At 35.3% G+C, this 13,850-nt stretch overlaps 1 pseudogene; it reads right to left on the bottom strand.

The window, feature by feature from the left end:
• Positions 1-6,334: 6,334 nt before the first annotated feature.
• Positions 6,335-13,473, bottom strand: LOC120538577 (annotated as a pseudogene).
• Between the last annotated feature and the right edge of the window lie 377 nt (positions 13,474-13,850).

Genomic DNA, 13,850 nt, shown 5'->3' with positions numbered 1-13,850 from the left:
TACCTGAAAATGCTTTGCTATCTTATTGTAGTTTTCTCCTGCTTTGTCAGCATCAATTATTTTATTTTTCTGAGTGCTAGGCAGCTGCTTAGAGGAGCCCATGGCTGCTGATTGTTGGGACAAGGTTTGAGGAGTCAGCAGAATTTATACAGCTTTGAAATGTGCATCACCTGGAGTTTCCTAACAATGATTGGGAACAAGCCATAGCCATAATGAGCTAATTAAGGTCTGAGACCACCTTGGAAAAAGTTACCTGAGGCCTCAAATATCTTTGGGTGCCCAAACTTTTGCATGGTGCACTTTTTCATTGTACAATTGTACAAAGTAAAAACAATACAGTAATTTTGTATAAAATGCTGAAATAAAATGTGTCATCTTTAAGCCTTTTGTGATCAGTTAATCTTCTGCTCACTTAACTGTTCACAGTAATAGACATTTTAAGCAAGAGTGCCCAAGCTTTTGCATGCCATTATATATTGTGACCTCTGGCCAAAAATAGATTCAGTTACCTACTTACTTGTCAGGCTCTCCATTTTAGAAGTAAAGAACAGTTTATTGTAAACGGACTCAAGATAGTTACTATATCAAGAAAATGTCTTTTATTGGTTTGAGTCCAAGTCTCCTAGTAAAGCTCTAGGGTGCTATGTATAGCCTCAGTTGGCACCTTGGTTACCAGTTTTCCTTCAATGGTTTCCCTAAATGGCAACATTAGAGCCACTTTGGGTAGAAACGCCTAGTACTAGGTGGAGTTTTCCCTTTCAGGAAAGAATTTAGTAAACTGAGGTCTTTACTTCTGAAATCGTTTTTATGCTAGATATCTGTACCTTTTGACCTGAAAGGTGTTGGCCTTTTGTGTTCTTGCTTGATCTTATTGGCCAGTTCTTTCCTCCCTGTGCTCTCATAAGTCATTCTCCAGAACTCTCCCAAGAAACAAAGGCGGATCTGAATTGCTTTGCTTAATCCTAGGAGTTTTCCTTGCACCAACTTGAATATTACAAAGAAGAGAATAGAACTGTAATGATAATGCATTCACATACTTGCATGTGGGCATGTATACATTAATTTTGAGTGTCATTAGGTGAATGTTTTTCTGTGTCAGGTTCCATCATGGTGCTGAAGGGCAGCAATGTGTGTCATATTGTCCTTTGCAGTTTTAGTATAAAATCTTGTATATATTGTTTGTTCAGTCTAATTTCACAGTATATGATTGCTAAACACATTTAAAGAGCAAATATTCAGGATCTGACTTTAATCCTCTTAAACTTAGTTGTGACATGTTGTGTGTTGTTTAGATATCTAAACAAAAATTCCACTGTACTCTGTACAAGTGACAATAAAGTTGAATCAAACAAAACAAAGCTAAAACTAAATATGCGGTTGCTATAATCTGTCATTTTCAGCCAAAAGAAACCTAGGAAGCAGGATTGAAAGGTAGGTATCCAAATTAGGCCACCATCCTCCTTTACCCAGCTGTTTTCTTGCCTATATTGAATCAATGTATAACAAATTAGGTGATAACAGTGAAAGATAGGTTTCACTGGTAGAAATCACAATCTTCTGCATTTTGAATATGTCTGTTCTCTGAGACACCAGATTCTGCAATCTACATAGATGTTTTTCTATGTACCATATCCATCAGATTGAATTGGCAGGAAGAGGCAGAAAAGTGAAGGTGTGTTTCATATTTGATGAACACATGGTACATGTTAAGTACATCTCATCAAGCTATTCTCTTTATCTGAAGTAATTAAACATCAAGCACCATCTATTTACTTCACAAGAGAGTTCTCTAGTGTTTTCTGATAGTCGTCTATATTCCACTGCAAGCCAACACCAGTATTGTGCTAAGTGAACTATAAAATATTGTTAGAGAATCTGATTCTTTCCATCTTGAGTGATTATTTATTTTACTTCGGTAAAGAGAATTGAAAGAATATTTAGACCAAATATAATTAGCATGTCACTTGGTCTGTCAGAAGTGCTAACACTCTGGATTACTGTTAAAGTCCCAGTTAACATAAAATTGCACTTACCACCTATGAACCTAACATCTTTTGGGACAGGATTTCTCTGCCTTTTACTCTTCTTGTCCACCCCAGGAATTTAAATATTGGGAAGTATCACCATTTATTTTGGTCTTAAATTGTTAAACACTGAACTCTTATGATGTAAAACAAAAGAAGATATTTCTTTATGCCCCCACCCTACCAAATGTCATATTTGGGACTTTTAAAAAGGTATTGCAAATAGTTTTTTCACGTGTGTGTCTTTTTATTTATTTTTAAATTTATGACAAATACAATAATTGGATGTGGTATAAAATGAATTTGAATTTACCACAAGTATACAATTTAGAGCTTGATGCATGATAGAGAAGAGTGATTTTCCTCCAGGGTAATAACAATTTGGAAAGGAGGGGCAGGGTGTGGTGGGTTATTGGCTTTGGAGAGTTCTGCAAATGTTTTATAAAGACTGATCATTGTGGACTACCCAATTTATCTTACCAGGTTCACATTTCAGTTGTTCATTTGCTGTTTCTTTTTATTAACTGGCAAAGAAACACTGCTTTCAGGATATTTTCATTACATAAACTAATTAAAGCCATATGTAAAACACAACACATTTCAAATCACTTTATTAGGTATGTGACATTTGATGAATGAACATATGCATCAGCTTATTTTGTCACCCTTGCACCATGGCCAACTGTACCTGCCGAACCTCTTCTAAAGCCAGGATAGACATCTGAACAATCTTAGCAATTCTGAACTAGACATGTTGGTTATAAATGAGATACATTCTTTTATATATAATTGTAGCCATATTCTTTGCAGTTAGAGGACAAATGCTAACCCTCATTTTATTTATTGGGGCTATGTATAGCGCTATATTGAAAGTTGATTCATCTGGCCACCACTTCTTCCATGTTGAAATGCATGACACTACAAGCTAATCCTTATTCTCCTCTTAAACAGAAGCACTTCTCCAATCCTCTATCTCTTTGTTGTCTCTGCCTTTACTCATGCTTGTTTTTAAAATTCCCTTATGGACCACCTGATAACTCTTTATACATCCCAAGTTGAAAACCATTTACCTGGGATAATCAAGCCACGTGTCATTACTTACTTACAAGAATAGACTAAAGTGTGAGAAGCCAGTAATAAAAATGATTAATTGGTAGGCTAAATAAACAAAGAAATAAAAATAGAGGATTGTTTTGTTTCTGTTAAGTAAGACATGTTTAAGAAATTCATTATCAAATCTGGATTCAAACACATTTTAGGTCAGAAAAGAAACAGACAGGAAAGGCAGGTTTGAGCTCTGTAAAGCAATTATGCTTATAAAGTCAATATCACATAAACTAGAAACTGAATGCAGTAGCATTCATAATGCGCAGGACATGGGAAGACATGCAAAGCGTCAAAAACTAAAAATTAATTCTATTATTTCCATATTTAATATTTATTCTATAAATATATTTTCTCTTCCAGATACACTTAATGTTTTCTATGCACTTTCTGATTGCAACTAAAATGCTCCCCTATGCAAGTGCCTTCCGTGCTGCATGACTCTGCTTTCTTTGTTTCAGTGGATTAAATTAGTGGGGTTTTAAATGAGTGAATGTCCATAAAGTATTTGGTTCATTTGGAATTCAATGAAGCATTTTAAAATCTGTTGTAACAAGTCTGGCTTTTTATAGACAGATTAATGCTTCAGGTAAATCTGTGGTCCCTTCCTGCTTTACAAAGAGAATTATCCCTGTGCCAAAAATGAACATGTTTGGGATGCTTTGGAGAGGGTCAGACGCTTTAAATTTCTTGATGTCACCAATTACTTATATTTATGTATAATACATCTCTGTTACCATCAAAAGACTTATTAACACCCTTAGTTCTTTAAACAAACCCTGAACATCTTCATCTATGATCTCCAACTTCTGTATGTTCACATTGGATCCCTCCTCACTGGCTGTATAACATCCTGGTATTGCACCTGCTCAGTTCAGGACCACAAAACACTTCAGAGGGTACCAAGTGCAGATCTCGTTTTCATGGTATCATAAACACTTCCTTTAAAGGCAAACAGTGTTTTCAAAGTTATTAAAGTCTGGGCTGTTGGTATTGTAGTTCTACCACTAGTCTGTTAGAGTCAGTAAAGTATAAATCTCATAATAAGACACGATAATCAATCTGTGGTGCCATTGACTATAGACATCATGAAGCACTGTAAGAGGAACGTAGGGCCTAATTCCAAGGCTCTGTAGTTACAGAGTTACAGCTACAGTTACAGAAGGCAGTGAAGGAATGTAGGAAACTCTTATTAAAATATTTTGAGACCCCAAGTTGCTATAGGATAGTACACATGAGCTCCAATCAGTGGTAATCTGCACTTTTAAACCGGCCCTAGAAGTGATTACCCAGCATTTCTGAATTAGTAATTGACTTGGGCTTTAAGAAGTTATTGGCAAGAGTTCAACTGGTAGGGGAACAACAGGCTAGAGTTTGAATAAGGTGTTTAAAGAAGTTACAGTATTTGGAAGAAAGGGTAGAAAGGGGTGCTGTTGGAGTTCTGGTGCATAACTGTACCAGCCATCTCACTAGATAATCGTGGTCATCCTTTTGCATAAGCAGATACCTTGGGCTTTAGGTCTTTTGTTATTTTTCCATCTTGTAATTTGTGTTTTCCTTGATGTATTAACCTCCTCTTAAAAAAAACCTGTATAGTACAGTATTGTTTTGTTTTTCTTGTTCACCTTTGGAGATGTGTATGATTTTTTATTTTTATATACTTTAATTATTAGTCTGCCTTATTTCAATAAATGGAATCCACTTCAATAAAGTGGCAGGCATTCAGGATAGCCATTAACCAACTATGAACATATTTAGGGAGGTCAGTGCATGATGACACAAGTTGAACAGTGACTTTAACGCTGTATATGGGTTACTTACCCTTTCCTCTCACCATAGCTAGAACTAAACAAATGCCATAATGTTCTATTTTTGCAGACATAAGAATACGTGTCTTTATCAACAATTACTGTTGTAGAACTGTGACGTGTGGTCCGTTGTGCTGCAACAATTTTAAATAAATAATCATGCCCCATTTGGGTGTAGGCTCCAAGCGGGTGTGAGGGTGCTTAAGTGCGTTTCACTCTGTAGTTAGCAGAAGCACTAGCTGGCCACACCATATACATGTGCAGGTTCAAGTGGGTCAGTCAGGTGCCTCAATGATGCCTTGGAAGGAGCGGCTTCTCACACCTGCACCCACTTAGGTAGCAGATTTAAGAAAAGCCTCCATGGAGCTGGAGGGGAAAATTAAAAGAGACAAGAATACAATGGAGGAGAAAGGGAAGGGAAAGACAGAGTGAGAGAGAGAGAGAGAAAGAGAGAGAAGAAGAAGAAAAACAAAGAGGAGGCAGGAGGCGAAAGGACCCTGTGTATTTGACTGAATGAGCGGGCTAAAGAGCGGGAGCAGAATCAGGAAGCTGTGTGGTGAGTCCCTTAAGGAGTGGCTGGCCAGTGCCCAGGGGTTGCTGTAGGTGATCACTCCAGCTGAGCGACTCAGGGAGCTGGAGTGTACAGCTGATGCAGGCAGCTTGCCGCAGAAGTCCAAGAAGGCAGTTGGAGTCAGAGGTTCCATTTGGGTGCCCCAATGTGACCGCCATGGCCTTTGGGGACCCCAGCCTAGGTCCAGAGTGGGAATCTAGCTGTAACCATGGTACCAACCGAACCCGGACTCATGGAAGGTCAGCTGTGTCTATCAGCAGGGCGACACCTCTGCTGCAAGTCCCATATGGAATGAGCTGAGGAGACATCGGTATTGAATGGACACACAGTGAATCTGTTTTTAAAGACAGTTTCCTGCCTTTGTTTTAACCTCATTTTAATGGATTTATTTGGATTAACTTTAACCTTCACTATAATGGACTTTTATGGATTAAATTATTTATTTACACAGCCAAATTTTTGAACACTCTTTGATGTGTTTCTTTTAATAAAAGAACTACAGTACTTTTACACCATCCCCTTGATTTGAGAATGAAGGCGTGGTGTCCTCATTTGCCGCTCATCCCGGTCACTGACTATCGACAGTTGTCGGGTTCAGATTCTTCTGGTGGGACCTGGTACATGAGGCTGACCCACACTGTCATGAGGACATAAGAATAAACAGGCATTTTGAGAGCATGTTTACTAGGCAATATTATAAGCATGTTAAACAAATAGTAACATTTAAATTAATGATGCAAAGTGTAGTTGATGTGTAGTTAATGTATTAGGCATTTACATTAAATGCACAATATTAGCACAATGCATGGAAAAGAAACAGTAGCCTGAAAAAATGTTGCTGATTTTATTTAGAGTTCCTGCTAATACAGAGGGATGTAGAATGAAATAAAATAAACATAAACCACATTAAAGGCTTTCTAATGTATTATTTTCTGTGTTGTCCCAGTTTTTATGAGATATCCATCATTTTACAACTTCTTCAACAACCTCCACATCCAGTTTTGAAGTGGTCTTTGTCAGAACAGGAGTCGTACCCTTTGGATATTTGTATGTACCAATTCTATTAAGAAATAAAAAGTGCATTAGTTATATGATCCTTGATATAACTTATTTGTGCAGCAGTTTTACAGCTTGTGCCTAAATGTATCAATGTCACATAGTTAGACTACTCATTCTCATTTTATGTACATGTACCATTTGAATGATTTACAAATTAGAATTCAAAATAAAGTTTGCTTTCTTGTTTGTTTAGGGCAAAAGCCAATATAATTAAAATGCTTATACAAAACATCTTAAATGGACAACAGATTATGTAAATTATTACATTATTCATATATTTCTGCTTTGCATTAACAATCCTTTTGTGTACTTACCGTTGACTTTTGTAACTGGATTTTTCAAATGGACGAATATACTCAACCTCATCTTTTTGATGACACACAAGTCAACATTGCTTCCAGATCCTAAATCGTTCATGATGCCTGCAGCAATTGCATCTCTTACAAGCTTTTTGCCTCTTCCTCCTTGTGTTAGATTAAAGGAGATATGAGTACCATTAACAACCAAGATTAATTGAAATAATGGAACATATTTTCAAATCTTGCCAATTTATATTCAGTACCAATTCATGTCTGCAAAATAAGTAATAACTAATTTCTTGCAAAAGTAAAAACAATAATTAATGTTTTCAATGTAAATATGGAATATATAAGTGAATATCAGCAAACTTCTTTGAAAGCAAGAGAAAACAAATAATAGTGTACATATGGTCCAAACAAACAAAAAGGAAAAACAACATAATAAAAACACAATAGCAGCTAAATTATATTCTTTGTCATATTCCTAACTGTTGAAACAACATGAACAAAAGCAGATACGGTGCAATGTAGGAATGTAGGAATCAATGTATATAAAAAGAATTTGTAATGAAAAATAATAGTAACCTGACCTAAGTTCTAAGGTTAGAAAAAAGAAGCATATTTTATTCTTAACATATGTAAACCTTCTATATTCACCAATTTCCTTTCTCATTCTAAAGATAACCATGTAAAATTAATTTGTGAATCTAAATTTGCTCTGTATGAATGAGGGAGGAAGATATAGTACATCATGTCCTATAATGAAATCATCCAAAACTTCCTAAATTGTGTACCGTGCTGAAAAATAAAACTGAGCTCTCAGCTGCTTTTAAGTGAAATATGTTGACTCAGAAAAGAGAAGGATCAATAAAATTTGCTTTTAATTTTGTAAAACAAAATCTACAATTATCCAGGGGTGCCCAATTAGAGGATAAAACTAAAACCAAGAAGATCCTTGAATACTGAACAATCATGTTATTGTGAACAGCTAGGTTCTGAACTTCGAATCCTCAGTGTACAATAAGACTACATATATCAAGAAGAGCAGACAAATAAGATATTAGAGGCAACCATTTTGTTAATTGTTGGAAATTATTCAAATAAGTAAGCCAACACATCTCTAAGTGAGCTAAGAAGCATCTTGATGTGTTGTATTATCTCTTCATCTAACCCATGTTTGTGTTAAAGAAATTGCAGTTTAAGTGTGCCAGTGTTTTAGATCATTCTTCTTGGCAAAACCAAGCAGTGATTTAATAACAACTATACCTTTTCTGTGAGATCTGTAACATCTATTTTTAAAAAGTAATAACCGTAATAGTAAAATTTATTCCCTTATGAAAATGAATTTTCCTTTAAGGCAGAGGGCTTTGTCTTAATAAGCTTATACTGGGGAGAAGAGCAGAACAATCACCTCTTGAGCAGTAATTAAACAAATTCAAGCAATAAAAAATGCTTCATTGTATGTAAAGGAATCTATGCCAGTTTTAAATTATAATGATGCCATAACTTACACTCATGTTTGGTTTAAATCTGTCCTCAAACACTGATAAAGCAGGAAGATCTCCAGAACCTGAAACACAAAAGTAAATAGTTTCAGAAATCTGAAATTTTCATTGTTATTGTAATTCAGACTTGTCCATCTGAATACATACCCATCGTTGCAAATGGAAGTTTGAGAACTGAACCAAAAGGGCTAACGGTGAAAATATGAGGTCCAGTGCAGTCCACACCTCCAAGGACTAGCATAGCACTGATTTGTCCTCTATACCTAGATACAGAAAACAATTAAAAAGAATTATTATATTTCTCTTTCAAATTTTATGGTGCAATTAATTGGAATCAGCTTTATTAAACAACAATCAATAGTTTAGAACTATAGTAAAGTAAGGTAGACAGACATCTTTACTAAATCCTAAAGGTTTGACTCTAAGAATTAATAATTAAAAGAAAGGTCAATAAATATTTGCCATAGCTTGCTCCCCAACCACAGACAACAAACCTTAGTTGCTCAGAACTATTAATTCACAATTCATTATGCAGTGTATAGTATAACTCATAAAAGTATTACTTTTACAAATGCAAGTCTAAGCTAGGAACCATAGTGGTTACTGTTGCTGTCTAACAGCCCCAGAGTTCTAAGTTCAAACCCGGTCTCAATTACTGTCTCTGTTCAATTTTCACTTTCTCCATGTGTCTGATTTGATTTTCATTGGATACAGCAGTTTCTTTTACATCCCAAACACCTGTAGGCTAGTTTGATTGACATTGTGTGTGCAAGTGAGTGAATCTGGAAATTGACTTGTATATGTTTGGGGGCTTTTTCCTTCCTGGTAACACCAGCTATCCTGTACAGGCTCAGAAAATGAATGAACAAGTGACAAAGCCAATGAATGAATAATAAAATGTGTTGTACACAATTCATAACATATGCATTGAAACATTTAGGACACATTCTATTATGACAATTATTTTTAATATGACTAATTGTTACAAAAATATTTAATAAACAGAAATGTGATAATTGACTCATTAATAAAGCATGTAAAAATATGAAATGCTCCAACTTTATATCAAATACACAAAAATCAAAAGAAGTACAGTATCCGCTTAACAAAATATTGTTACTTTGACCTCAAATGAGTGTCTATGGCAATATATGGGGAAACCAGTAAAAGAACTAATAGTAAAATCACTCTATTTGATTAGTCTTAAATTTAACAATATTAAGATTCTTTAAGACGCACGGTGGCGCAGTGGGTAGCGCTGCTGCCTTGCAGTTAGGAGACCGGTCCTCCCTGCGTGGAGTCTACATGTTCTCCCGTGTCTGTGTGGGTTTGCTCGGTTTCCTCCCACAGTCCAAAGACATGCAGATTAGGTGCATTGGCGATTCTAAATTGTCTCTGTGGGTGTGTGTGTGTGTGCCCTGCCCACAGTTTGTTTCCTGCCCTGTGTTGGCTGGGATTGGCTCCAGCAGACCCCTGTGACCCTGTAGTTAGGATATAGCAGGTTGTTCAATGGATGGATGGAAGTTTCTTTATATTTGTTAAAGGGTCTTCATACGTTAAGATAATAAAAGGACAGCTGAAGGCAATTCAAGGCATATAGGATGTAATTCATTTTAATGCATAAATGAGGCTTTAGTTTGTTTGAAGATGTAGCAATATTTGATTGACCTTAAATTTAAATTTAAAATTAGGCTTGACTTTATTTTTATTATGTTATGCCATACTTTTTATAAGAGAAAACATTTTTTTCCTACAATGAGAAGGAAACTTTATAGACATGACTTAAGTGCAAATATGGCAAAACCAAAGCTAATTTTATGATAAATTAAATTTAGTATTGTTCAAAGAATTAATCATGCTTTACAGCTAGTATATAAATGGCATACTTATTATTGTGACAATAATCTTTATACACAAAATATACCTTAAACACAATGCTGCTTCTCTTTTAAAGGTATTGGATTTTTATTGGAGTTTTACAGGCATTATATGCATTTTAAAAAGAGACATCAAGCATTTCAAGAATATTGCTCAGAATAAGCAATTCCAAATTATGACATTATGTCTGACTAAAATGTAAGTGATTTTAAGCCATATTTATTACCTGAACAACATGTCTTGAAGAATGCGACAAGCCATGATCAGCCTTGGATTTCTACCTAATGAAAGTGACTGGAGCTGAAGGTTTGAGGACAACATGTCAGTTGTCTTCTCTGTATCTGCTGCTGTGCCTGCACCACAGCAACTAGTAAAAAAAGTAAAGAAGGATAACTAAATTAACATCACTATAAAAATAAATAGTTAACAATATTCAATTTGCTTCTGTTTGTTAAAGGGTCTTCATACACTAATATAATAAAAGGACAGCTGAAGGTTTTCCAAGACTTATAGGGTGCCATTCATTTTAATGCATAAATGAAGCTTTAGTTTGTTTCAAGATGAAGCAATATTTGACTGACCATAAATTTATATTTAAAATTAGGCTTGACTTTATTTTTATGCCATACTTTTTGTTAAGAAAAATCCAATTATTTTTTTCTACAATGAGAAGGGAAACTTTATGGACATGCATTGCTAAAAGGGCTCTCTGGCTCAAGCACATAGTATGCACACAGCACATGCCTTACAGCTATATTAATGGCATACTTATTATTGTAACAACAATCTTTATATACATAATTTACCTTAAACATAAAGCTGCTTGTCTTTTAAAGGTATTGGATTTTAATTAGAGTTTTACAGGCATTACATAGATTTTTAAAAAGGTACATCAAGCATTTCAACATAACTAATATTCATTCAAATATCCATCCATCCATCCATTATCCAACCCGCTATATCCTAACTACAGGGTGATGGGGGTCTGCTGGAACCAATCCCAGCCAACACCGGGTGCAATGCAAGAAACAAACCCTGGGCAGGGTGCCAACCCACTGCAGTTCGCTCAAATATCCATCTTCTAATTTCTCCCTATTCATTTTCAGGGTAGCAGGTAGCACCAGGCACAAGTCACGAAACATCGATGGTTTACCAGTCTATGGGTACAGTTACTCATAATTACGTTCACACCCATTTTGACATAATTCCTAATGCACTTAATATCTGAGGTATAGAAGAAAAACACTTTTGGGTAATGCTATGGGAGGAAGGGCTTGCTGTAGCTTCAGCCACTCCTAGAAATGTCAAGGCCTCAGCATTGCCCACCCTTTTCTAAGAAAAGACACTAGGTATAATAATATTATTAGGTTACCACAGGCATGATTACACACTTTTGTGCACATTTCAAGGTAACAATGATTTGTTCTGTTAAGATACAGGTAATGTTTACTTTGAGATGAAGTTTTCACTAAAGTGCTTACTTAGTGCTTAAGCTCTTTTTTCTCACCCACCTCTCCCAGGAACTATTTCTGCCCCCAACAACCCCATCAGCTACATCTGTCTAAACACACATATTCCACATGGATAGTGACTTCACTTTACCTCCATGCCACACCACTCAGTAAAACATCAACATGGAAGTGAATTAATCCAACATTAACAAAAGGGAAGATGTATTCTGTTTAAATTATTTTTAAGTTTTCCAAATAATGTGTCATTTACAGTGGTTCTGTTTATTAATATAAAATGATGCAAATGATTTCAGTACCCTGATATCAAGTGCACTACTACATGAACCATTGTTCTAAACTGTAAAAAACATGTCTTAAAACATCATTGTGCCAACACAATGTATTAATGTGTATTTTGTCAGAGCCAAGCAAATGCATTTTTTATGTTATACAAAATAGGAAATCAAACATCACAACATTTAATGTAGTGAAAAGTCAAGCAAAATGACACCTTTTATTGGCTAACTAAAAGATTACAATATGCATTTAATGCGAAAGACTTACTAGATATTGGGAGCAATATAATGAATCTTTGAGCAGTTTTATCAGCAACTACCTCTCCTGATGTAGCCCTTGTGTCTGCACCCAATACTACACCATCCTGAAAACAAAAGCAAACATATAACTCGAACAAATGCATTTTTAATTTTAGCAGGGTGTAGAACGATAGAAAGATATGACCTTATGACTGTTAACTGATTACATTCATCGTCAGTCCCTTGAGACATGATAAGATAAAAAGTAGATTAGATATATTTATAACTGGTGCCTACACTGGTAGCATTGAGTACAAGGCAGGAAAGAACTCTGAATGGGAATTGTGCTTTTAAAAACATCCTAATATGTGGAAAAATGACTGAAATCTGTATAGTTGGCTACCTAGCAGAACACTAACTGATTAAGAAATCCTGAACTTAGTCTGTGTTATTGTATGCAGAAACAGCATTTTTAAAATTATGACCCATTGGTAAATCTGTTACCAACCATTCATGGTTATTTATGATTGGAATCTTGTTATGGATCTAAATTAATAAAAGGTGCTTTCTGGAACTTTCATGTGGATGGGTCTTTTGGGAACCAAAAGTGGTTTCTCTCTGGTACCATTATTTTTAAGAGTGAATATAGGAACAAAGAACCATCATCTATGGTTTAAGTTTTGATTTTTTTAATTAAATGACTTACACAAGGAAACATACATCTGTCTTATCAGTTACATCTAGTGAGAAACAATTAAAAGAAAAGGCTATATAAATAAAATGTATTATTATTAACAGTAGTGGTAATTTTATGAAAATTTGTGCCAAAATAATTCTTATAGAACCACTTATAACTGCTTCAAAAGCTACACCTACGCATATGGACCATGGATCTGCAGACACCCACTACAGTATACCTAAAACATGTCCCATATGTCATTAGCATGCGGCTAGAAAACCAGAATACCTGGAAACCCAATGCAAAGAGGGCTAGAACGTGCAGACTCCACATTGAGAGTGGTCGGGTCGAGATTCAAACCAAGTGGCATAGGTCTTTTGGATCAGCAGCGTTATCCACTGCGTCTCCCAGTAGTACGTGTTTGCATTTTACAGCATTACCTTAAAACAACTCCAGCAATAGTGGTGCCTGTTTTCTTGACTTTAGGTTTGTGTTTACCAACATCAGAAGCTTCCAAGCAAGAATTTCTGTAAATCAGTTGAAGAAAAAGCAACTTTGGTTAACTAAATCTTTAAGACCAGATTTCCCTCTTAACGTACTTCCTCATCTTTTTTCTTTTCGTACCTGGATTAAAATTAGTAGAAAAACGATAAACAACATTAATTGCATGAAATTCGTAATTGCGAAGTGTTAACGTTTATAAATAATAGCTGCGTTAGCCAATAATTCTTAACGTAGTAGAAGATTATTCTTATATATAAGGAATAGCTGCATCTGCAAACTAACTCGAATAATCTTTGATTGCAACGCATTTTCTTTCACTTTCTGTTTTGAAAAAAATTAAACTGATATTAAATTAACTTTCGCCTGATATTTACCCTTGTTGCACTAATCATATATTACTAGAGCAGACACCACACAAGTTTTATAAGTGAT

The sequence above is a fragment of the Polypterus senegalus genome, chromosome 11 (genome assembly GCF_016835505.1).
Source record: "Polypterus senegalus isolate Bchr_013 chromosome 11, ASM1683550v1, whole genome shotgun sequence".
Lineage (NCBI taxonomy): Eukaryota > Metazoa > Chordata > Cladistia > Polypteriformes > Polypteridae > Polypterus > Polypterus senegalus.
This window is presented reverse-complemented; position numbering and strand designations above follow the sequence as displayed.